General features: G+C 41.2%; 1 long non-coding RNA gene across 1 annotated transcript in view; it reads left to right on the plus strand.

Moving 5' to 3' along the window:
- The window catches only part of LOC122480976, a 45284-nt gene that overhangs the window by 9472 nt on the left and 8217 nt on the right, over positions 1 to 27595 (plus strand). The gene's annotated exons all lie outside the window — the stretch shown is intronic.

Below are 27595 nucleotides of genomic sequence, written 5' to 3' on the forward strand. Positions count from 1 at the left end.
TATTTGTCTCTCTTAATAAATTCCATGAGAACAGGGATTATATCTATTTCCGTTTACATGCCATACTTTGGTAACAAGTATTTCTGGATTGGTAAATCTTTCCACTGTTTGTGGGGTCTGAATGGAATATTATCTTCTACTATATGGCTCTGGTAGGGGCACCCGGGTGGCGCAGTCGGTTAAGCGTCTGACTTCAGCCAGGTCATGATCTCACGGTCCGTGAGTTCGAGCCCCGCGTCAGGCTCTGGGCTGATGGCTCAGAGCCTGGAGCCTGTTTCCGATTCTGTGTCTCCCTCTCTCTCTGCCCCTCCCCCGTTCATGCTCTGTCTCTCTCTGTCCCAAAAATAAATAAATGTTGAAAAAAAAATTTATATGGCTCTGGCTTCTGGGTACCAGTTAGGTGATATTCTCAAGTCACTTATTTGACATAGATCATCCTTACATTCTAACACAGGCAATATCTGTTTCGCATGTCTCCACAAAAATGGAAATATATCATCTACATGAGCTACACTAAAGCAATATCATTCAAAATAATGCGAATGTCCACATCCAGGGAATGAGACTTCATGATATAATTTCTAAAGCTTATGAAAGCTTGGTGGAAGAGACGAGCATCAAGTCCATAATCAGCAGCGTTTCTAAATTTCTTTCCTCTTTTAAAACTGGTCTAAGATCTTTACTTCATTCTTGTCCAGAGAGCCAGTTAGCTCAGCCCTGATGTTGCCATCCGCACTGAGGCCCTGAGGTTTCACAGTCAGCTGTAAGAACAAGGACAAGTTCGGGGTTTTGGAGCCTCCTGAGGGAGAGGAGGAGGTAGAGGCAACATCAGACATGCGCCCCAGAGCCCCAGGAACGGGTCCAATGTGGGCACGAAGGACCAAGCCCACTGCTGCCCCCGGGCTAGCCCAGCTCCCCGCCAGGAGCCAAGCACACAACAGGGCACACAGGGACTTAACAAGGTCTGTTTATAAAGAATTCTCTCAGCCTCAACCCCCCATCTCTGATGATAAGAATGTTGTTTCTCAAATAGGGAAGGCATCTTTCACATGGGAGTTTCATCTCCTGCTTTCAGGAAGAAAAGGGAGGGATCACAGCACGCTTCCTGCACCTGCTGTTTTTTTAACTGCCTTTTGCTCAAAATAATCCTTGTAACAAAGTGGCATATTTGGGGGTGGCATATTCTGCCACCCCTCGTGTGTATATATATATATATATATATATATGTATATATATGCATATGTGTGTGTGTGTGTGTGTGTGATATAAATACATGTATTCCTCAGGCCTACCCACAGAAAGGCTTGGGAACAACAATACCCCAACAGCAACAAATACTCTTAGGACACCGCAGATCTTGGCTTTTAAATGCTCTTCTCTTTTAGAAAGAACTAGCACTCCTTGGTAAAATGGATGATTCTAAGGCTAAGACAGGGAAAATACAAGATGAGTCTGAAATATCTTGTTGTAGGAAGTAAGGAAGTCCTCACAGACTGGTGGCAACATGTTCAAAGATCAAAGAAGCCAACTTAAATGAGCTGCCAATAGCCAACTCTGGAACAATTTGAATATCAGAATAAATAATGATAGTAACAGATCATAACTCACTGAATAAAATAGAAAACCATGAATCCAGGGGTGCCTGAGTGGCTCAGTTGGTTAAGCGTCTGACTTCAGCTCAGGTCATGATCTCGCAGTCCATGGGTTCAAGCCCTACATTGGGCTCTTGCTGACAGCTTGGAGCCTGGAGCCTGCTCCACGTTCTATGTCTCCCTCTCTCTCTGACCCTCCTTCACTCACACTCTGTCTTTGTCTCAAAAATAAATAAACACTTAAAAATTTTTAAAATAAAGTTTCAAGGTCATTTGGAAACCACATAAGAAGATGGCAAAGACACAAGACGGAAGGAGCCTGGATTCTTGAATCACTACCTAGTAGGAACATTGGCTTTGGAATTTATGGGAGTGATAATTAAACTTCCATTTGAGCCACTATTCATTTGGGGGAACAACAAAGAATAGTGTCTAGGTCATGAATGTCAAGGAGAGACTGAGGAATTATTCCAGATTGAATGTGATTAAAAAGACATGACAAAATGCAAATCAAACTACAATGGAAAACAAAACAAAACAAAACAAAACAAAAAACACCGAAACCACAAGGAGCTACCACTTCATATGTATTAGGATGACTGTTATTGAAAAAACTAAACAAAACAGAACATAAGTGTTGCTAATGATGTAGAACAATCGGAACCTTTGTGTATTGCTGGTGGGAATGTAGAATGGTACAGGCACTCTTGAAAACATTCTGGCGGTTCCTCAGAAAATTAGAATTTTAATGTGATCCAACGATGTTACTTCTGAGTGTATACCCAAAAGAAGTGAACGCAGGAACTTGAACAGATATTTGTATACACCAGTGTTCATAGCAGCATTATTCACAATACTGAAAAGGTGGAAACAACTCAAGTGTCCACTGATGGGTGAATGGATAAACAAAATGTAATATATAAACAAAACGGAACATTATTCAGCCTTAAGAAGTAAAGAAATTCTGACATGCCACAACATGAATGAACCTGGAAGGCATTATGCTAAGTGAAATAAGCCAGACACAAAAGAGCAAATATTGTATGATTCTACTTATATGAGATACCTAGTGTGGTCAGATTCATACAGATAAACAGAATGGTGGTTGCTGGGGGCCAGGGGAAGGGGAAACTGAAGAGTTATTGTTTCATGGGTATGGAGTTTCATTTTGGAAAGATGAAAAAGTCGAGATGGTTGGTGGTAATGGTTGCACAACAATGTGAATGTATAAATGCCATTGAACTGTATCTTTAAAAATGATTAAATGGTAAGGGCGCCTGGGTGGCTCAGTCAGTTAAGCATTGACTTTGGCTCAGGTCATGATCTCACGGCTCTTGAGTTTGAGTCCCGCGTGGGGCTCTGTGCTGACAGTCTGGAGCCTGGAAACTGCTTCGGGTTCTGTGTCTCCCTCTCTCTCTGCCCCTCCCATGCTCGCACTCTGTCTCTTGCTCAAAAATAAATAAACGTTAAAAAAAAAATTTTTTTTTTAATGGTTAAATGGCAAATTTGTTTTGATACAAAAGACATTTCTAGAACAATTGGTAAAACCTGAATGGGATCTGAGGTAGTAGTAATATATGGGTATTAATATCTTGATTTTGATAATTGTGCCGTAGCTATTTAGGAGAATTATCCCTGCTTGTGGGAAATACGTGGAAGGGTTTGGGAATGATGGGGCATCATCATCTCTGCTGTTTGCTCTCAAATGATCCGGGGGGAAAAAAAAGTTTTTTGTGCTATACTTATACCTTTTCTGTATGCTTTAGATTATGTCCGAAAATTTTTTAAACCTTTTTTTTTTTAATGTTTATTTATTTTGAGAGAGAGAGAGAGAAAGGAAGGGGCAGAGAGAGGGGGAGTGAGAAAATCCCAAGCAAGCTCCTCACTGTCAGCACACAGCCCAACATGGGGCTCCGAACCCATGGATCCATGAGATCATAACCTAAGCCAAAATCAAGAGTTGGGTGCTTAGCTGCCGAAGCCACCCAGGCACACCTCCAAAATTTTTTTAAAGGTAAAATAAAAAAATTGAAATTAGCAGTGATTAAACAGTTGACAAAAATGAGTCCTGGGTTAGTTTTAGCATCAGAATTTGAGCTCAGGTCTCCAGGAGCACTTTCCCATATAGTCCATGGGATGTTCCTATAATAAACACTCCATTGGTAGTATATATATATATTTTAAGCTATTTATTTATTTTGAGACAGACAGAGACAGTGTGAGCATGGGAGGGGCAGAAAGAGAGGGAGAGAGAGAATCTCAAGCAGGTTTCACGCTGCTAGCTGCGGAGCCCAACTCGGGGCTTCAACATGACCTGAGCTGAAACCAAGAGTTGGACATTTAACTGACTGAGCCACCCAGGTGCCCTGGTAGTATGTATTTTAGATATATGAAGTTTTATTTGTGAAAGGACGGCTTTTTCTAACTACCTAGCACATTATTGTGTTAATGAGTCACCATCCTCAAGAGATACCAAAAGTTAATAATAAGAAAAAGAAAATGGAAAAAGTAAAAGCAAGCTGATGAATACATAATTATGTCTGTTTTCTGAAACCAACTATAAACGATTTTTTTAACTTTTGAAAATATTTTGTATTACATTTGTCACAGAAATGTGTGGATTTACTGGAGGATGTACTTTATAACTTCCTTTGGTTGTAAATATACTGTGGTCAAACAGGATTTGCAGCCTATTTAAATTACTTTTATATTTCCTTTGGCCTCAAAAGGGCTTTTTTATTATGTAAATATACAAATTAATCACTGAAAGGAGGAGTTTAGAAAGCTGTTTGGGATTGGAATAGAATTGCTAAATAGATTTATGTCTAATGTGTCTGAAGAGCCCAAAAGAATAGAAGTCTGGAACTGACCTTGGGGGTAGGAGGGACTCTCAGGAGCAGTTTTCCATTTAAGGACCAAATGAAGATGTCAAAGGTCAGGGCCAAATCCATTTCTGCATGGCCGCTGGAGGGAAGAATGGTTTTAACTGATGGATATTTGCAAATGATTTGAGCCCCAATTAAGTAAAATGTTACTCCTAAAAAAAAAAATTTTTTTTTTATTTTTTTAAACGTTTATTCATTTTTTGAGAGACAGAGAGAGACAGAGCATGAGGGGGGAAGGTGCAGAGAGAGAGGGAGGCACAGAATACGAAGCAGGCTCTGGGCTCTGAGCCGTCAGCACAGAGCTTGATGCGGGCCTGGAAGTCATGAACGGCAAGATCTTGACCTGAGCCGAAGTTGGACGCTCAACCGACTGAGCCACCCAGGCGTCCCCTAAAAAAATTTTTTTAATTAAAAACAAATTCCCTTCTTCTCGTTGGCAGGTGTGTGTGTGTGTGTGTGTGTGTGTGTGTATGACTGCATAATATATGTAGGTGTATTTAAATATATAAATAGCTATATAATATACTTGATTTCACCTCTTGGCCTTCAAAATCTACAATATTTATTATCTGAAAAAATAAATAAAATAAGATATTTACTATCTGATAAATTTTTTAAAAAATTAAAAATCTGGGGCACCTGCCTGGCTCAGTCAGAAGAGAGTGCAGCTCTTGATCTTGGGGTTGTGACTTTGAGCCCAACTTTGGGTGTAGAGATTACTTAAAAAAAATAAATAAACTTTAAAAAATAAATATTTACTATCTGTCCCCTTACGGAAAGTGTTTGCCAAGCCTTGTTCTAGAAATAAGCAATGGTCTACGTTCATATGAAGAGTAGAGTTGTGATAGAGTTGAAGGAGTTTTTGATAGACTTAATTACTTGCAAAGAGTTGTCTGCTAAGAGTGAGGGAAAAGTGGCTGACTGGGGTGAAAACAGTCATAAAGTCTTGAAATAAGCTGTGGGAACTTCCTCTGGATGATAAAAGAAAAATTCAAATCATGGGGAAGCATTAGATTCTTAATAAGTGGTGTCTGTGCTGCAACTGGCTAGTCACACGCAGCAAAAAGATGATTATGTGACTCTTCACCAAGTAAACTTTGGATAAGGTGAAAATTTCATTTCACTTCATTTCATTTCATTTCATTTCATTTATTTGAATATTTTAAATGTGAGAGAACGAGAACGTTAAAGTACCAAAAGAAAGTTTGGGTAAATATCTTTTTTTTAAACTTTATTTATTTATTTTGAGAGACAGAGAGAGCACGAGCTAGCACTAGGGCAAAAGGGGAAGAGAAAGAATCCCAAGCAGGCTCCATGCTGTTAGCACAGAGCCCAACATGGGGCTCAGTCTCACAAACCGTGAGATCATAATCTGAGTTGAAATCAAGAGTTGGATGCTTAACTGACTGAGCCACCCAGGCCCCCCTGGGTAAATATCTTTTATAAATTTGGGATGAGAAAGGTCTTTTGAAACTTGATGAAGAATTAAGAAACAAACGTTGAGCCTGTATGTTTGACTACATAAAACATTTTATGTTTTTAAAATGTTTTTAAAATTTTAAAGTAGATATAACCCTCCTCCCTTAAAAACCAACAAAAACAGATAAACAAGGCTAAAAAGCAATCCACAAATGGAAATATATGTGTATACGTGTGTGTACATACACAACACACATACTAAACAGTTAGGTTTGTGCCTATTAACAACACCTTTTGTTGCTGGTTTTTTAAATTTTCATCAGGGGTGCCTGGGTGGCTCAGTCAGCTGAGCATCCAACTTTGTGCACATCATAATCTCGCAGTTTATGAGTTCAAGCCCCACATCAGGCTCTCTGCTGTCAGTGTGGAGCCTGCTTCAAATCCTCTGTCCCCCTCTCTCTCTGCCCCTACCCCACTTGTGTGCATGGTCTCTCTCTCTATATTTCTCTCTCTCCTTCTCTCTCTCTCTCAAAAATAAACTTTAAAAAATAAAAAAAAATATAGGGGTGCCTGGGTGGCTCAGTAAGTTAAGCGTCTGACCTCGGCTCAGGTCATGATCTCACAGTTTGTGGGTTCGAGCCCCACATCGAGCTCTGTGTCAACAGCTCCTTGTCTCTCCGCCCCTCCCCTGCTCACGCTCTCTCTCTCTCTCTCTCTCTCTCAAAAATAAATAAAACATTTTTAAAAATCTAAAAATAAAAAAAATTTTCATCAGATGAATTTGGTATTCTTTGTTTTGTGAAGAGTCAATTAAATAAATGGCTGTTTCAGGGGGCACCTAGGTGGCTCACTCAGTTAAACATCTGACTTCAGCTCAGGTCATGATCTCACAGTTTGTGAGTTTGAACCCTGTTTCTGGCTCTGCACTGACAGTGTGGAGCCTGTTTGGGATTCTCTCTGTCATCTTCCCTCTCTCTACCCTCCCCCACTTTGTGTGCTTTCTCTCAAAATAAATTTTAAAAAAACTTAAAAAAATTAATTTAAAAAAATGACTCTCACTTATGCAAACATAATTGGGAAGTCACCCAGTGTCCTGCAAGAAGGTGCTAACAAAACTTTTTGGGGGGAGTGTATGTGTGTGTGTGTGTGTGTGTGTATGTGCGTGTATGTGCAGGCATACTTCTCTCCTAATGGGCAAAAGCTGCCTTACCCTTTGTTTTGCCTAGTCATGGGGGAAGGGATGAATCAGTTTGTCTTAGAAGCCTAGTACCCTTAGGAAAGAGGGGACCAAGACCCAGTTTCTGCCCACCAAGTTCTGAATTTAAGGAGACTTTATGTACATGTACAAAGGTCCAGTGAGTGGCCAGGAAGACTTGAGTAGACACCAGTTTTACTTCTCTCTGTATTTGACATTTAGAAGAGAATTCTTGGGGTGCCTGGGTGGCTCAGTCGGTTGAGCATCTGAGTCTTGATTTCAGCTCAGGTCATAGTCTTGTAGCTCATGGGATTGAGCCCTGTGTCAGGCTCCTCGCTGCACAGACCCTGCTTGTGACTCTCTCCCTCCCTCCCTCTCTCTCTCTCTCTCTCTCTCTTTCAAAATAAATAAAAACTTTTTTAAAAAATGGAAGAGAATTTTTTCACTCTTTGGGCTAAGTAAGCACCCCTCAAAATTCTTGGACAATCAGGGGAAATCAGGGAAAACCACAATGGGAAAAACTGGACTTTTTTCTAATAAGGCAGGGGGGAGGTCTCAACTATGACAGAGAAAATTAACATATGTAACTACCGCATTTGTACCTTGAGTTTGTAAAACAGATCATACTAATTACACTAGTACAGAAAGAACTCTTTTATAAATTAAGACGAAAAAGGCCTTCAAAATGAAATAGATAAAAAGCATGACTAACGAATTATAGAAGAAAAAAAATAACTGGCCATTAAACATATGAAAAATGTTTAATGTATACTGGTAATCAAAAAACTATACAAATAAAATGTGATATTTGTTGCAGATCAGATGGTCAAAGAAAATATTATTCTGTGATGTAGAAGATGCGAGGAAAAAAAAATCTACTTCCATATACTATAAGTTAAAAGGTACAACAAGGTGTCATTATGTGTAAAAAACTAATATGTATATTTGTCAAATTTTTAAAAATAAACAGAGGGGTGCCTGGGTGGCTGGGTTGGTTAGGTATCTAACTCTTGATCTCAGCTCAGGTCTTGATCTCAGGGTCATGAGTTCAAGCCCTACATTGCACTAGGTTTGGAGCCTACATTTGAAAAAAAAAAAAAAATAGAAGTGGGATTTCTAAGGAAATAATTGGGCAAGTGCCCAAAGACATAAAAACATGTGTTGTAACACTGTTGAAGAATATATATGATTCACGAGTACAGTGGATTGATTGTGCCTTGGAATAGAGTCCAGTAAAAGAGACTTGTGCAATGCCTTCCAAATTTATGAGTGTCCTAAGATTCCCCTCCTATTTTAATGTCTATAATAATGGAAGCTCGGGCCGCCTGGGTGGCTCAGTCGGTTGAGCGTCCGACTTCAGCTCAGGTGACGATCTCGCAGTCCGTGAGTTCGATCCCCGCGTCACACTCTGGGCTGATGGCTCAGAGCCTGGAGCCCGCTTCCGATTCTGTGTCTCCCTCTCTCTCTGCCCCTCCCCCGTTCATGCTCTGTCTCTCTTTGTCTCAAAAATAAATAAACGTTATGGGGCGCCTGGGTGGCGCAGTCGGTTAAGCGGCCGACTTCAGCCAGGTCACGATCTTGCGGTCCGTGAGTTCAAGCCCCGCGTCGGGCTCTGGGCTGATGGCTCAGAGCCTGGAGCCTGTTTCCGATGCTGTGTCTCCCTCTCTCTCTGCCCCTCCCCCATTCATGCTCTGTCTCTCTCTGTCCCAAAAATAAATAAAAACATTGAAAAAAAATTAAAAATAAATAAATAAATAAATAAATAAATAAACGTTAAAAAAAAATTAAAAAAAAAAAATGGAAGCTCATTCAATGCCCTCCACCACCACACCTATCCCCAACTATGCCTAAATCGCTGTAAATTCTCTCAGCCATTCTTTTTTTTTTTTTTTTTTCTTTTTTTTTTTAAAGTAAGCTCTAGGCCCAATGTGGGGTTTAAACTCAGGACCTTGAACTCAAGAGTGGCACACTCTGCCAACTAAGCCAGCCAGGTGTCCCTGTGAGCCATTCTTTTTTTTTTTTTTTTACCATTTATTTTTTAAGAGTCAGAGAGAGACAGAGCGTGAGCAGGAGAGGGGCAGAGAGAGAGGGAGTCACAGATTTCGAAGCAGGCTCCAGGCTCTGAGCTGTCAGTGCAGAGCTCGACACAGGGCTTGAACTCACAAACCGTGAGATCATGACTGGAGCCAAAGTCAGATGCTTAACCTAACTGAGCCACCCAGGTGCACTCTGCCCCCACCGTTAGCCATTCTTATCAAGAACAAAAGAAACAACTGTATCAAAGTTGAATGAGAAGAAGGAAAGAAAAGGGAGGAATTGGGAGTTCCCAGTCTACAGAAATTTTGCCTTTTTTATGGCAATAAGTAATGCCCAAACATTTCTTGAGCACCAAGGAGCAAGAGTCCCTACTTGCCACCTTCCTCTCCCTCAAGCCCCTCTCCCCTCTTTTGATTTGGGCTCAGGTCACGATCTCACAGTCGAGAGATCAAGCCCCGTGTTGGGCACTTGGCGTGGAACCTGCTTAAGATCTTCTCTCCCATTCCTTCTGCCCCTTCCCTGTGTGCTCACTTTCTCTCTCCCTCTCAAAAAAAAAAAAAAAAAAAAAAAAAAAGTATCATCTAAACCAAAACACTTGAGAATGAATGGGGATGCTATTAATAATTACTCTGTGATTGTCCTGGGAAAACCAGGGCATATAATCACTCTCTATACTGTATGATTTTGCCATGCTTGAGAAACATAGGTCTAATTAACTTCAGATATTAGTAGTTGTAAATGGAAGCACAAATCAGATAGATAGCTACCTGGCTAGAAAGATAGATATTGATTGATTTGTGTTAGGTATAGACACATATGGCACAAAAATTTTAATAGATGCCATGTAACTTTTTTTAAGTAATCTCCACACACACACACACACACACATATATCCACATATATATATTATATATATATAATATATATAATCCATAATATAGTATAATACAGTCCACTAAATTTTCTTCTTACCTGGCTTCTGCCTCGCAGATTTTCTAACAGCTACTTTAACAACTTTGAAAATTTTCTGTTGCTAGCTCTTTAAAATCTTGTTCGTTTACAGTTGTTAAAATCTAAAACGGAAGTAATAGCAGATACAGTAGTTTGGCTCACTCAACCAACACTGCTTGCTACTCTTACATAAAAGCTTATGCTCCCAGGCCATCTTGTTGCTGACTGTGACCATGTGACTCACTTCTGGCTAATGAGATTGAAGTGGAAGTCAGCTGCTGCGTCTTCCTTTTCCTCCTTCCTGCTTGGAATGTATAAAATATCTGTTGCACAGCATCCATTAGCAAGAAAGGAATACAGGAAGACAGAAGATGCTTGTTTCTTTGACCATGTCCTTAAACTCCCAACATCAGCCCTGGTACCACCTGCCAACAGACGTGTAAAGCAAACAAACCTCTTTCTTGTTTTAAGAAACTTTTCTGATGGGTCGCCTAATTGGCTCAGTCGGTTGAGCACCTGACTTTTGATTTCAATTCAGGTCATGATCTCACAGTCTATGAGATCAGATCAAGGCACACATCAGACTCTGCACTCTCAGCTCTGAGCCTGCTTGGGATTTTGTCTCCTTTTCTCATTGCCCCTCCCCTGCTCCCACTCCTGCTCCTGCTCACTCTCTCAAAATAAATAAATAAACATTAAAAAAAATGTTTTTGGTACACCTGGGTGGCTCAGTCAGTTAAGTGTCTGACTTTGGTTCAAGTCATGATCTCACAGTTCGTGAGCTTGAGCCCCGCATCAGGCTCTCTGCTGTCAGCACAGAGCCTGCTTCTGACCCTCTGTACCACTCCTCCTCTCTGCTCCTCCCCTACTCATCCTCTCTCTCTCTCTCTCAAAATAAATAAACTTAAAAAAAAGTTTTCTGGTAACGCTCAGCTGTGTTTTTCTTCTTTCGAGTTTTTATTTAAATATCAGTCAGTTAACACAGAGTGTAATATTAGTTTCAGCTGTAGAATTTAATAATTCAACACGTATATACAACACCGAGCACTCATCACAGGTGCCCTCCATCATCTCCACAGCCAAGTGCAGTTTTAACTAATATAGAAACCATATCTCAAAGTTACATGCATCTATAGGTACATATATGTATATACATACAGTATACTTTATTTTATTTTATTTTATTTTATTTTTACATACAGTATACTTTAAAAGAATTTAACAAAATTTTGGAATATATACTAGAGCAGGCTAACTGCTGTAACAATCCCCAAAATTCTAGTAGCTGAACTCAATGTTTTCTCCACCTTCATTATCTCAGTACAATGCAGGGGTAGGCAAGTAAGAGGTAAGGGTATATTCAAGCTGATTCATATTGGAGCCACCAACAGGGGACCTTTAACCACTGAGAAGGGAGAGACAGATGAGCGGTCTTGTGCATGGAAGATCATATATCACTCCTGCCTGGTTTCCATGGGGCAAAACTGGTCAAATGGCCCCACTTAACTGAAAGATCAACTGGGATATGTACTCTTCCACATAGTCTATGTTTTCAAAAGAAAAATGAACTGGTTTGGTAAATACATTGAATTGCCTTTGCCTTGGGAAATTTTGGGGGGAATAGAGAGTTAAGAACATCAAAACCTGGGGCGCCTGGGTGGCTCAGTCGGTTCAATGTCCAGCTTCCGCTCAGGTCATGATCTCACCGTTCCATGAGATCCAGCCCTGCATCTGGCTTTGCTTTGACAGCACAGAGCCTGCTTGGGATTCTCTCTGTCCCTCTCTCCCTGCACCTTCCCAGCTCACACACTCTCTCTCTCAAAATAAATAAATGTTAAAAAAGATTTTAAAAAAGCGATATTCTAAAATGTGTGATTTATATCTCAGATAATGCAGTATACAAATATTTATTACTTCCAGTAAATGCCTGTATTAGTTTCCTATTGCTGTTGTGACAACCACAAACTTAGTGACGTAAGCAACTCAGATGGTTTCCTTACAGTTCTGGAGGTGAGAAGTCTGTGCCTTGGCTACAATCAAGGTCTCAGCTGGACTCTTTTGTCTTTTCCAGCTCCTAGATGTTGTGTATAACATCAGAGGGCATATAAATCAGGTTGTCTAACTATGGGGATGCTAAGTGTGACCACTGCTGTTAGGAACTGAATGGTGTCCAACCAAAATTCTTAAGTTGAAGCCCTAATCTGCAATGTGATGGTATTTGGAAGTGGGGCTTTGGGGCGGTAACTAGGTTTAGATAAGTTCATCAAGGTGAAGTCCTTACTGTGGGATTAGTGCCCTTCTCAAAAAAGACATTGGGAAGCTTGAGTTTTCTCTCTCTCTCTCTCTCTCTCTCTCTCTCTCTCTCTCTGTGCCATATGACAACACAGCAAGAAGGTGCCTATCTGCAAACCAAGAAGAGAGCTCTCACCAGGAACTGAATTGACTGGGATCTTGATCTTGACTCCCCAGGCCCCAGAACTGTGAATATAACATCCTGTTTAAGCCACTCAGTCTATGGTATTTGGTTATAGCAGCCCGAGCTGACTCACAAAGATATTTGCACCTCCATGCCAATTGCAGCACTATTTATAATAGTCAAGATAGCAGGGTGCCTGGGTGGCTCCGTCAGTTAAGCACCTGACTTCGGCTCAGGTCATGATCTCACAGTTCACAAGTTTGAGCCCCTTGTTGGTCTCTGTGCTGACAGCTCACCTGGAACCTGCTTTGGCTTCTGTGTCTCCCTTTCTCTCTGCCCCTTCCCTACTCACTCTCTCTGTCTCTCTCAAAAATAAATAAACATTAAAAAAATTTTTAAGAAGCTCTTCCTAAGTGCAAAAGAAAAAAACAATACCAAGAAACTAGAAGAGAAAGTGGTGCTTATGAAGGATAGAGGGTAGAAAGCCAACCCACAGATACGTGATGTTGCTGAAGAAGAGCCTAGAACAAATGGATCAGAAATAGCAATCAGGGGCACCTGGGCGACTCAGTCGGTGAAGCATCCAACTCTTGATTTCAGCTCAAGTCATGATCTCACAGCTCGTGGGGTCGAGCCCCCCATCAGGCTCTGTGCCAATGACTCAGAGCCTAGAGCCTGCTTCGGATTCTGTGTCTCCCCCTCTCTCTGACCCTCCCCTGATCACGCTCTGTCTCTCTCAAAAATAAATAAACGTTTACATTTTTTTTAAAAAAGAAAAGAATCCTTAATTAAAGCTTCTTCAGAAGACAATCAGGGGGTCCATTGTTACAGTTACATGGTTCCTTTTTAGACCTGGTTCTGTGCAGATTCCTGTTATTCAACTTCAATCTCACTTTCCCTGCTATTCAGAGATTCTCTAGGCATCTCCTTTTAACTTACTGGCAAACATTGTATCTTCTCAAGTCCTCATCAGGCCACTAAATGGTGGGCGTGGCAGGTGGCCATTCTCACCTCCTGGTAGTTCTGCCTATGTAGGGGAAAAATTAACCCTTCCCAAAGAGAGGTCTGACCTTTGCCCTGGGAGGCATCCCTAAACCTTTGGAATGTTCTGCCTGATAAGAGTGTCTTGTTTGCCGGGGGGCCTTGGGCCAGGTCAGATAGTCCATGCTAACAGTGTGATTTGTGGTGGGAGTTTTGGACCATGCAGTAGCAGTTAAACCTCCAGAGGAGCTGGAGACTAAGGTCAGCCATGCAGGCATTCAATCGCGTCTACATCTACATGAATGAGCCCCACTAAACATTCTGGACTCAAAGGCTCGTGGGCTCTCCTAGTGGCAATGCCCCATGTGTATATATTGATGCTGTGGGAAGTAAGTTCTCTATACACAACTCCACTTTGAGAAGACACCGGATGCTGATCTGCACTTAAAACTCTTATGGATGTTGCCATATGTTCCTCTTCCCTTTGGGTGATTTTAAAGCTTTTTTTCTTTTTTAAGTTTATTAGTTTATGTGTGCAGAGAGAGAAAGAGAATCCCAAGCAGGCTCTGCACTGCCAGCATGGAGCCTGATAAGGGGCTCGAACCCACAAACTGTGAGATCATGACCTGAGCCGAAACCAAGAGTTGGATGCTTAACCAACTGAGCCACCCAGGTGCCCCTTCCCTTGACTGACTTTAATGTGTATCCTTTTACTATAATACATTATAATTATGAATGTAACAGCTTTCAGTGAGTTTTGTGAGTCCTTCTAGCAAATTATCAAAACTGAGGGTGGTCTGGGGAGCCCCCAAGTTTGCAGCTGATGTTAGACATAATTCCCAAAATTTGCATTGCTTTTGTGTAATCTTCACCCCTTGAGTGTGAGCTGGATTTATTGACTCGTTTATAACAAAATATGACAAAAGTGATGGGATGTCCCTTCTGAGATTAGTTCATAAAGTAGGCTGAAGCTTCCATCTTGGGTGCCCTCTCTCATGTTGCTGGCCCAGGAAGGAAGATGGCTGTCCTGGGCCAGCCCTGTGGAGAGGCCCACGTGGTAAGGGACCAACAACCACCTGAATGAGCTCGGAAGTCTATCTCACCTCAGGTGAGTCTTCAGATGAGACTGTAGCCCTGGCTGACAGTTTGAATGCAATTTCACAAGAGACTTTGAGCCAGAGGTACCCAGCTAAACCATGCCCTGATTCTTGACTCACAGAAACTGTGAGATAATATGTTTGTTGTTTTAAACCACTCTGTTTTGGAGTAACTTCTTATACAGTGGGCTACCATGGAAGGTGATCCGGGGAACCTGTGTATTTAGTATCCACAAATGTTTTTATCTGGAGGTCTTGTTTCTGGGGCCATTCCACTTCTTTGTAGAAGAATTTCCCAATCTCCCAGAATGCTTATGCCTGGCTGCCTGAGTTCAGGGGCCAAAGCTGGAAAAGAGACTGACCTTTCACTAGTTCCCTCCATTTTTAGCCCAAAGGCAAAACCCCGCCCTCAGGTGTGTCTGCTGTACTTAAATCTGGAGCCCTTCTCACATCATCTATCCCAAAAGTTTGTAGCCAGACTACACCCAGGTGGAGAAGGGGCCTGTTGGGTCTAACTACTCTCTATATGGTCTTTTTTTTTTTTTTTCAACGTTTATTTATTTTTGGGACAGAGAGAGACAGAGCATGAACAGGGGAGGGGCAGAGAGAGAGGGAGACACAGAATCGGAAACAGGCTCCAGGCTCTGAGCCATCAGCCCAGAGCCTGACGCGGGGCTCGAACTCCCGGACCGCGAGATCGTGACCTGGCTGAAGTCGGACGCTTAACCGACTGCACCACCCAGGCGCCCCTATATGGTTTTCACCAATTCTTGTTTTCAGCCTTTTAAAGTCACTAGTGCCATTCACATAAATCAATTCCAGAAAGGTTATGGATCTACCATGAAAGACAAAACTATAAAGCTTTTAGGAGATAATATAGAAGATCTTCATGACCTCAGGATAGAGACTTATTTCTTAATCTAGTTTTTTTTTTTTTTAACATTTATTTATTTTTGAGACAGAGAGAGAAAGAGCATGAATGGGGGAGGGTCAGAGAGAGGGAGACACAGAATCTGAAACAGGCTCCAGGCTCTGAGCTGTCAGCACAGAGCCCGACGCGGGGCTCGAACTCACAGACCGCGAGATCATGACCTGAGCCGAAGTCGGCCGCTTAACTGACTGAGCCACCCAGGTGCCCCTCTTAATCTAGTTTCAAAAAGTATCAATTATGAAGGAAAAAAAATGATAAATTGGCCTACGTTAAATATAAGAACTTTTATTCATCCAAAAACAAATGATCAAAATTATCAAAATTAGAAAGACAGATATTTATAACTTATATAACTCGCAAAGGGCTCATAGACTATATAAAGGTATCTTAAAAGTCTGTAAGTAAACAAAGGCAAGCCATTGGGAAAAATGGGCAAAAAATTCTGAATAGGCATTTCATAAATGAGGATGAGGGGTTTTAGAGTGACAGGGGTTCAGAGCCGACAGCCAAGAAAGAATTCTTGAGACATCTTTGGTGCAAAAAAGGTTCTTTTAATAAAGCACAGGGACAGGACCTGTGAGCAGAAAGAGCTTCACTGGGGTTGTGAAGCTTATATACTATGGAGTTGGGGGAGATAAAGTCAAGAGGAAGTTTCTTAAAGGTATTTCCATAGGCTAAAGAAGACTCATAGATTACTGGAGGCCTAGCTATTGTCAAGCTAAGGTTTTTCCCTCTGGCAAAACATTAGCATTAAGACAGTTCCTGGAGATTAGGCTGTTGATAAGATTGCCCTTTTTTTCTTGTAATTTTATTAAGATATTTGTATTCTGATGGAGACTCTTGTCCTGCAGGGCTGTGATCTCTATCAGTTAACCATTGGTTAACCTTTCCTTTGTCTTTGGGCAACCAGGAGTGCCTGAGGAATGTCACACATATCCCACCTGGTGGGGAGGGGGTTGTGGGGTGGGAAAGGTTGGTTTGTGGGGTGTCAGTTTACCATATGCTCCCTCATAAAACACATTTAACAAACATGAAGAACTGCTTAAGATTGTTGGTAATCAGTGAAATGCAAAGAAAATTCTAAGTGAGCTACCACAACGCATCCATTGGGGTACAATGCAAATATCCATCAGCAGAAGCATGGTAAATAAATTATTGTTATGTTCAGACAAGAGAATACTATCCTTCCAAGAAAATGCATAAAGATCCAAGTAACGTAATGCGTGAATCTTTTTTTTTTTTAAGTAGGCTCCATGCCCAACATGGGGCTTGAACTCACAACCCTGAGATCGAGAGCTGCATGTGGGGCGCCTGGGTGGCTCTGTTGGTTAAGCATCCAACTTCAGGTCAGGTCATGATCTCGCGGTCTGTGAGTTCAAGCCCTGCATCACGTTCTGCTGCTTTGGATTCTGTGTCTTCCTCGCTCTCTGCCCCTCCCCCACTCATGCTCTCTCTCTGTCTCTCAAAAATGAATAAACATTAAAAAAAATTTTTTTTAATAAAAAGAGTTGCATGCTCTGCCAACTGAACCAGCCAGCCACCCCTATAATGGATGAATCTTGAAACACATTTTTAAAAATATGCATTTATTTTTTAAATATTTATTTATTTTTGAGAGAGGGACAGAATGTGAGTGGGGGAGGGGCAGAGAGAGAGGGAGACACAGAATCCAAAGCAGGCTCCAGGCTCTGAGCTGTCCACTCAGAGCTTGACACAGGACTCAAACTCACGAACAATGAGATCATGACCTGAGCCAAAGTCGGACACCCAACTAACTGAGCCACCCAGGTGCTCCAAAACACATTTTTAAATAAACAAAGCAAGTTACAAAAAAATATAGTGTGAGTCTATTTATATAAAGTCTAAAATCAGGGGCACCTAAGTGGCTCAGTTGGTTGAGCATCTGATTCTGGATTTCAGCTCAGGTCATAATCTTAGGGTTCATGAGATCAAGCCCAAGTTGGGCTCCAGGCTCACAGGGCAGAGCCTGCTTGGGATTCTCTCTCTCCCTCTCTCTCTGCCCCTCCCTGAGCTCCTGCTCTCTCTCTCTCAAAAATAAAATTTTTTTAAAAGCTTAAAATCAAGCAAAACCAGGAATATATATGTATATATATAAGACATATATAGTTATATATATAAAGTATATAATTACCATAAAAGTAAGGCTAGTGGTTATCAGGAAGGAATGCTAGTAATGTTGCATTTCCTGACTTGGGTAGTGTTTAGTGAGTATGTGCCTCATAATGATTGGTTATTTTGTAATTCATACTTCAGGTATTTTTCTGTATATCTTTTATATTTAGTAATCAAGAAATTTAATTAGTGGCACCTGGGTGGCCCAGTTGGGTAAGCAACTGACTGTTGATTTCGGCTCAGGTCATGATCTCACAGTTTGTGAGATATTGGGCTCCTCACTGACCGGATGTAGCCTGCTTGAGATTCTCTCCACCCCACTCCCCATCTCTGCCCCTACCTTGCTTATGCTCTCTTTCTCTTTCTCTCTCAAAATAAATTTTTAATTTAAAAAAAAAGAATGAAACTTCATTCTTCAAAGTTTCATTCTCTTTTTTTTTTTTGTCTTCTCTATATTTTTTGCTGTTATTGTTACTGTAGTTCTGCTATCTAAAATACCCTGTTTTGGGCCTCCCAGCTGGCTCAGTCAATAAGACATGTGACTCTTGATCTCAGGGCCATGAGTTCAAGCCCCACATTGGGCATAGAGCTTACTTCTTCTGGCTTAAAACTGTCTGTAACCTTTATATGTGAAAGATAGTTTGGCCGAATAAAAAACACTGTATAATTGGAGAATGCTGGTGGACACCAAGTGATCAAGGTTAACATCACCAGTAAGAAACAGACACATCACATTGTACCTGTGATGTGATGCACTGAGCAGGGCACCTTGTGGCATTCTTCCCACTAGTTCAGAACCTTAGTAATCATGAAAAACATCACAAAACTGTGGGATGATTATCCCAATTGCAGGAGTCTATGAAATAACTCATCAGTGTTCTTCAAAAGTGTCAAGGACACTTTGTAGTCACTAAATACTTTCTGTGTTCATTATTTTTTAACAGTTGTCAAGGATTTCACAGTATGGCTGTTCTGTAGTTTATTTAACCAGTTTTGCATTAACACACATTTTGGATATTGCCAGCTTTTCTTTTTTCTTTTTTTTTTTTTTAATTTTTTTTTTTTCAACGTTTATTTATTTTTGGGACAGAGAGAGACAGAGCATGAACGGGGGAGGGGCAGAGAGAGAGGGAGACACAGAATCGGAAACAGGCTCCAGGCTCTGAGCCATCAGCCCAGAGCCCGACGCGGGGCTCGAACTCACGGACCGCGAGATCGTGACCTGGCTGAAGTTGGACGCTTAACCGACTGCGCCACCCAGGCGCCCCTATTGCCAGCTTTTCAATGTTACAAACAATACTTCTGTGAACATCATTGTACATGGATCATTGGGTTTTTGTGCAAATAAATCTATAGAGTTCATTCTTGGATCAAAGTGTACATGCATTCAAAAAAATTTTTATATGTATTATCAAATTGCCTTCTCAGGGGTGTCTGGCTGGCTCAGGCAGTAAAGCATGTGACTCTTGATCTTGGGGTTGTGAGTTCGAGCCCGTGGTGGGTGTAGAGATTACCTTAAAAAAAAGATATTAAAAAAAAATTGCCTTCTCAAAAGGCTATCATAATTTATAGTACTTTTTTTCTCCATCTGTGCCCTCAACACTCCAAAAGTTCCTTTTCTTTCATATTTTCTGCAACACTGAGCATTATCAATTATTTTTTTTAATTTTTAAACTGACTTTTAAGTGTTTATTCATTTAGTTTGAGACAGAGAGTGCGTGAGTGGACAGAGGGTCAGAGAGAAACGAGAGAGAGAATTTCAAACAGGCTCCACACTGCCAGTGCAGAGCCCAACGCCAGGGTTGAACCCACAAACCATGAGATCATACCCCAGCTGAAATCAGGAGTTGGACGCTTAACAAACTAAGCAACCCAGACGCCATAAAGTTTGTGTATTTATTTTGAGACAGAGAGAGGGAGGGAGTGCACGAGTGAGAGAGGGGCAGAGAGAGAAGGAGAGAGAATCCCAAGCAGACCCCATGCTGTCAGTGCAGAGCCTGACTTGGGGCTCAAATCCATAAACTGTGAGACCATGACCTGAGACAAAATCAAGAGTCAGACACTTAACTGACTGAATCACCCAGGCACCCCTCCATTATTTTTATAGTGACCAATCTGACTGAATGAAAAGTGATGCATCGGAAAGAGGATTCTGGGAAGATGGCAGCATACAAAACACCAGGAATCTGTCTCCCCACCTAGACTACAATTTTACTGGCAAAATATGTCTGGTGTAGCTATTTTGGAGCTCTAGAGTCCATTGCAAGGCTTGCAACTTCCAAGGGAAGTCTTGAACAGTAAATCGTGGTTAATTTTGGTCAGTTTAAGCTCCTAGCTAAGCAGCAGCTACCTGTCCCCTACATCCCAGCCCCATGGCAGACAACTGTACATATGTTCCAGGAGCAGCTTGCATGTGCCTTGTGGGAGCCAGGGTGTGCAATAAAGACCATGTCCTCTAGTAATGGGGGCATCTGTGCTCTGATCGATGGTTGCTACTTTTAATCATGAAAGTGCAGACACAGAGGTAGGCAGCCATTATTATACCCCCCCCCCCCCCCCCACCATGGTTACACTCCTCTCCAGTTCTGGTTGAAGTGACTTCCAGAGGGTTTAAAAGGCTCATGCCTTTACAAAAAAATTTTTTTAAGTTTTTAATTTATTTATTTTGAGAGAGAGAGAGAGGAAGAACATGAGCAGGGGAGAGGCAGAGAGAGGGAAAGAGAGAATCCCCAAGCAGACACTGTGCTGTCAGCATGGAGCCTGACACAGGCTCAAACTCATAAACCATGGGATCATGACCTGAACCAAAGTCAAGAGTCATGTGCTTAACTGACTGAGCCACTGTGACATCTCTGATGCCTTTAAAAAAAATCTCTATTTTTCTTTTTTTTTTTTCTCTCTCTTTTAAGACCAGGGAGAGAAAAGAATTGGTGAACTTGAAGATAGGACAGTGGAAATTATCCCTTCTGAGGAACAGGGAAAGAAAAAAGAAAACTGATATTTGAGGACATTTAAGGATCAGGACGTTCCAAAGCAACAACACACATGAGGGAATTTATAAAGTCATTATGCATGCCCAGGGTGGTTCAGAAATTAGTACGTACCAGGCACTGTTCTGTGCACTTTATGTATATCAGTTTGCATATTCTTTACAACAATCCTATCAGATAGTAAGATTACTGTGCCCATTTTTGACATGGAAAACAGACAGAAATAATAAATAAGCTTGCTTGAGGTCACATAGCCATAAGGGACAATCAAAATTTACTCCTGGAAGTTTGTCTTAACCACAAAGCTTACTATCTGCCTCCCTCTGTATACTATGGTAAGAAGTTTAGCTTTCCATTATAGGTAACAAAGAGCCAATGACAATTTGTAAAAAAATCGTTTAATGTTTATTTGAGACAGGCAGAAACAGAGGACCATTGGGGGAGGGGCAGAGAGAGAGGGAGACACAGAATGTGAAGCAGGCTCCAGGCTCCAAGCTGTCAGCACAGAGCCTGACGTGGGGCTCGAACCCACAGACCGTGAGATCATGACCTGAGCCGAAGTCAGATGCTTAACCGACTGAGCCACCCAGGCACCTGGAGCCAATGAAGATTTTTAAAGAAAAATTTAAAGAAGATGTAGAACGGAGTGACATATTAGGTTAATTTTGGAGGGAAGATTACTCTGGTAGCAGCTTTGAGGGTGAAGTAGTAGGAAAAGAATGGCTATAAGGAGAAGAGGGAAGAGCCTGTTCCTGTTTTTCAGAGATGAGGAAGACCTGAACTCATAAGTGTAAGACAGTGAATGCAGAGGAGATTGGGATTCAGTCGACATTTCCAAAGTACATGAGTACAATTGGGTGGTCTTTTGGACACAGGATTAGGGAGGTGTCGAGGACAAGTTAAGTACAAGAATCTTGCAGAACATCCAGTGGAGTTGTCCATGGACTACTGGGGGGAGAGTTCTAGCTAAAGATACAGATTAGTGAGTTGTTCAGTTTATTGGTGGTAATTGATGCCTATGGGAACGGATGGCTCAGGTAAAACAACCCAACAGAGCCTTAGGGAACACCAGCATGTAAGTAACAGGCAGGAGAGAAATAGCCCATAAAAATATAGATAAAAACTGGTAAAACAGGTAGGAAGATAATTAACATAGAAAATAGAAAGCAATAAATACCATTAAAAAAACATACAAACAAGGTAATGAGGGAGCTCAGAGGAGGATTACAGCTTAATCTTTCTGAGCCTCTGTTAAATCGTCTGTAAAATCAGGTTGGACTAAGTGGCCCCTGAAGTCTCTTCTGTCTCTAAACCTCTGAATCTATTCAGTGTCCAGTCACATGCCCACTAACACGGTAGATGGTATGAGAAGACACAAGGCACAACCCTTGCTGTGGAGGAGTTTTCAATCTACTGGATTGAAACACACCAAAAGCCGCTGGAGATAGAGATCATTTATAATTAAGGGGTGAATTTGTGGCATAGCCTGTGGGCTGAAAATCCAGTAAAGGAAGAGAGTACCATAGTATGTGTATGGAAGCTTACTGGATTTAGGTAGAGAAGAGAAGAGCCTGGGCAGAAATAAAGAAGTGAATTCACTGACCTCGATGAATTTGAAGATCTCAGTCGGGAACACATGGGAGTTAGGGTTTTGGACAGGTAGGGTAAGGCAGGTTGTGGTGGTTCTTATACACCAGAGAATGGGGTTGGAATTGAATGGTGGCAGGGGGGAGCTTCTTGGGCAGGGTTGTGACATATTTAAGATACAAGACGTAGGTAGTTTGAGCTCAGCTATTTTTACTACACCAAATGTCTGCTGCTATTACACTTCTTCCCATTGCCAATTCCAGACCACGCTGTGGTGTGCTGCCCAGCGCACGCCCAGATAGGTCTGAAGCACTCTAGCTTCTTGGTGAGTAGACACCTGACAACTCTCAGCTAAGTCCCTCTCTGGAACTTGCCCTTGGCTGAAGAGAGCCACCTCGTCCCAATGTCATGCCGCCTCACCAGCTGCATCCCACATTCAATAGCTGGTTGACAGGGTTTAACAGAGGCCCATCTGACCCTCCCGCCCCCCCCCCCCCCCCACCCAGTTGCAGAAAGACTCCACAGCGTCCTCTCCGCTCCAGACCTCCCAGAAGGCAACTGAGGCTTTGGGGGCAACTGCATCACAGTTCAACTTCTCTTGCCTAATCCTTCTTCCTTCATTCCCCCAAAGGTGCCCATGCCAAGGACACTTCCTGATAAACGCCCTGCATGCTAATTTCCATTTCAGATTTTTCTCCTGGGAAACCAAACTGCAACACACACGATAATTACATTTTCACGCAGCTTTTCATCTATACTGCTTACCAATTTAAGTGCAAAGAAATTTTGTAAGCCCAGATTTTGGTTTGAGCAGTTTTCCTCAACGACCTTGATGTTCGCAGTTTAGAACACCAGAGCTAATCTTTGACAAAGCAGGAAAGAATATCCAATGGAATAAAGACAGTCTCTTCAGCAAGAAGTGCTGGGAAAACTGGACAGTGACATGCAGAAGAATGAACCTGGACCGCTTTCTTACACCATGCACAAAAATAAACTCAAAATGGATGAAAGACCTAAATGTAAGACAGGAAGCCATCAAAATCCTCGAGGAGAAAGCAGGCAAAAACCTCTTTGATCTTGGCCACGGCAACCTCTTACTCAACACGTCTCCGGAGGCAAGGGAAACAAAAGCGAAAATGAACTACCGGGACATCAAAATAAAAAGCTTCTGCACAGCGAAGGAAACAATCAGCAAAACTAAAAAGCAACCAACAGAATGGGAGAAGATGTTGGCAAATGACATATCAGAGAAAGGGTTAGTGTCCAAAATCTATAAAGAATTTATCAAACTCAACACCCAAAAACAAATAATCCAGTGAAGAAATGGGCAAAAGACATGAATAGACACTTCTCCAAAGAAGACAGCTGGATGGTGAACACATGAAAAAATGCTCAACATCACTCATCATCAGGGAAATACAAATCAAAACCACAATGAGATACCACCGTACACCTGTCAGAATGGCTAACATCAACAACTCAGGCAACAACAGATGTTGGCAAGGATGTGGAGAAAGAGGATCTCTCTTGCACTGCTGGTGAGAAGGCAAGCTGGTGCAGCCACTCTGGAAAACTGTATGGAGGTTCCTCAAAAAACTAAAAATAGAACTACCCTAAGACCCAGCAATTGCACTACTAGGCATTTATCCATGGGATACGGGTGTGCTGTTTTGAAGGGACACATGCACCCCCATGTTTATAGCAGCACTATCAACAACAGCCAAAGTATGGAAAGAGCCCAGATGTCCATCAATGGATGAATGGATAAAGAAAATGTGGTATATATACACGATGGAGTATTACTCGGCAATCAAAAAGAATGAAATCTTGCCATTTGCAACTACATGGATGGAACTGGAGGGTATTATGCTAAGTGATATTAGTCAGTCAGAGAAAGACAAAAATCATATGACTTCACTCCTATGAGGACTTTAAGAGATAAAACAGATGAACCTAAGGGAAGGGAAACAAAAATAATATAACAACAGGGAGGGGGACAAAACAGAAGAGACTCATAAATATGGAGAACAGTCTGAGGGTTATGGGAGGGAGTGTGGGAGGGGGGATGGGCTAAATGGGTAAGGGACATTAAGGAATCTACTCCTGAAATCATTGCTGCACTATATGCTAACTAATTTGAATGTAAATCTAAAAAACATAAAAAATAAAACAAGTTAATTAAAAAAAAAAAAAAACACCGAGAGCCACCTTTTATACAACGTGCAATTGTAAGATCACATACCCCTTTGGCAGTATACCCCAGTTCGGTTTGTGAGGGGAGTATAGCCACAAACAGCTAAGCGCACATGATGAATACCGAACACAGTGAAGTGATGAGTTAGTGGTAACCATGTCTTGGCAGGATATACTCTTGGCTAATGGAGCACATCGCTGGGCGCCTTGTACAGTAATACACCTGGAGGTCACAGGTGTCATGCAGAGGTGGTCAGTCCATAGCTGGAAATTTTACAAAGTGTTGTTTCAGGTCACAAAGGAACTGTGACCCCATTTGAGTTTTTTCTTTTTTACAGATTTTGCACCTAGCACCACATTAAAAAAAAAAAAAAAAAAAAAAAAAATATATATATATATATATATATATATATATATATATATACACCAACCATTATACTATCAGATGCCTCTCAGCTAAGCACATTACTCTCCTTTAGTTTTTAAGCACCAGGAGCAAAGTTCGGAAATTTGAAACTTGCAATAAGAACGGGCAACAAGATATTGTCATTCAAAGATTGGTGGTAAAGTGGTTAGCAATGTTAGAATGGTTGCCTTGAAGCGTCCGTAGCATCCAATTGCCCGTGCAAAATATCTTGCTAAGACAGTGATGGGTCTGGCAGCTTTTGAGGGAAGGAACTGCTGTGGAAAAGGGATTGGAGAGACTGAGCATCTATATTGCTGATGGCCTACGTCACTTTTTTGTCCTTACGATGCCTTGTTTTTCAAACGTCCCTTCCTTTACAAGATGAATAGATGTAGTTTAGAAACAAGTAACATTCACTGCCCAGGAAAACTGTCAAGTTTTTAACTCTGAAGTAGGTAGACTTACACTGCACTCTTTATAACACATACAAATTCTGCAACGGGAAACATGTATTGAAAATGCAGCGCCTGCAATTGACATATTGCCAAAGAATAAATTATATCCTGTGCTATCATTGTGTATTCAGCAATAATGAATACTAGGAGGAAATAGCAAAGTAGTAATTATACCAATTACAATTGATTAGTTGGTATTAACATAAAAAGATACACTCATTTTATTATTCTCTCTTATGTCACAAGAAGGCTGTGATGTATTAAGATATCTGGTTCCTCTCTAAATTTCCTTTCTTTTAAATGTTTCTTTTTTTTTAAGTTTATTTATTTTGAGAGAGAGAGGGGTGGGGCAGAGAGACAGAGGGAGAGAGAGAATCCCAAGCAGGCTCTGAACCGCCAGATCATGACAGAATGATCCTGACCTGAGCCGAAATCAAGAGTCCAGCGCTTAACTGCCTGAACCACACAGGCGTCCATTTTTTTTTTGTTTATTTATTTATTTTGAGAGAGAGAGAAAAAATAAAACATATGAGTGGGGGAGGGGCAGGGGAGAAAACAGAGCGAGAATCCCAAGCAAGCTCCACACCAGCAGTGTGGACCCCTATGCAGAGATTGAACACATGAACTGTGAGATCATGATCTGAGCCAAAGTCAAACACTTAACCGACTGAGCTACTCAGGTGCCCCTAAAATTTCTTTTTTTTTTTTAAGATTTTAATTTAATTTAATTTAATTTAATTTAATTTAATTTAATTTAATTTAATTTAATTGTTTTAAGTTTATTTATTCATTTTGAGAAGATAGCAAGCCGGGTAGGGGCAGAGAAAGAGAGAGAGGGAGAGAGAGAGAATCCCAAGTAGGTTCTGCAGAGTCAGCACAGAGCCTGATGTGCGGCTCAAAGTCACAAAACTGTGAGATCATGACCTGAGCCGAAATCAAGAGTTGGATGCTTAACCAACTGACTGAGCCACCCAGGCACCCCAAAAAGATTTTATTTTTAAGTAATCTCTACACATAACAGGGGGCTCGAACTTACAACCCCAAGATCAAGAGTCATGTGCTCTACTGACTGAGCCAGCCAGGCACCCTTAAATTTCTTTTTATAATTGATTAAATTCAGGGAATTTAGAAGCATACTGGGAATTTGTATTGTTACCCATGATGAAAATTTCTTTAGTGGGGCTAAATTGATTAAGCGTCTGACTTTGGCTCAGGTCACGATCTCATAGTGCATGAGTTGGAGCCCCGGTTGGGCTCTGTGCTGACAGCTCAGAGCCTGGAGCCTGCTTCAGATTCTGTCTCCCTCTCTGCCCCTCCCCTGCTCATGCTCGCTCTCTCTCTCTCTCTCTCTCAAAAATAAATAAATATAAAAAAAAGAAAATTTCCTTAGTTATACTACAATTTTCATTGTTTTATGCTACTATGATTTCTAATTTTCTGTTTTTCCTGTGCTATTGTAATACTAGCACTTCATTTTTTTGCATTTTTTATAGAACAAAATAATGCAAAAGGACTAATAAATGGGGTACATCAATATCTACTATTGTTTATTTTTTGTTAGAAATGGAGATTAATGGTGGCGAAGTAATTGCTACTTTATATACAGTAGGACTCTGTTTCTTTGCAGGTCTCCAGGGTGAATTTGACAGTTTAGCAGGCTAAGTTGATCATCTTTTATTTTTCTGGTGGGTTGGGCACCCTTTATAGTTTGAACAATGAAAGCAAAATCTATGTGAGATTAAATTTAACCTCTGGGAAAAAACAGAAGAATTCTTCCATATGTGAAACATCAGAGTAAATTAACTATCTCCATTTTCTCATGTCATGGAATGGAGAGCAGACAGGTCGTATGAATTGCTGCATGAGCAATTTATTTGACTTTTTAATGACCTTGTACCCGCTATGGTCAAACAAGAATACTACAAGAAATAGGCAGTTTCTTTTTTAAAAGGAGGAGAGAATAACACAATGTGGACTGAAGGGGAGACCTTCAAACTTAGTGAAAAGCACAAGACATAAAATAAGGCAGAGGACATGGAAGGGTGGTGAAGCAGGTGTCCTCAGGGCCATTTTTAGTGAGCAGTTCAAATTTAATTACAATTGTCAGCAAAAGCCTAACATACACGGTCATTAACAAAATTCAGTTTAAGAAAGCTACTTTCTAAGCTGTACACACATCTTATTGAAAGGATTTGATTGTATAGTAGGGGAAGGGAACACTGATGAAAGGTAAAGCTGAACTTTTAACTGTCCTAATTATGTAACCTTAAACTCATACCCAAATTACTTGACCAAAAACTTTCAAGATTTGGAGAGAGAAACTTATC

This window comes from Prionailurus bengalensis, chromosome C1, assembly GCF_016509475.1.
Source record: "Prionailurus bengalensis isolate Pbe53 chromosome C1, Fcat_Pben_1.1_paternal_pri, whole genome shotgun sequence".
Taxonomy (NCBI): Eukaryota; Metazoa; Chordata; class Mammalia; order Carnivora; family Felidae; genus Prionailurus; species Prionailurus bengalensis.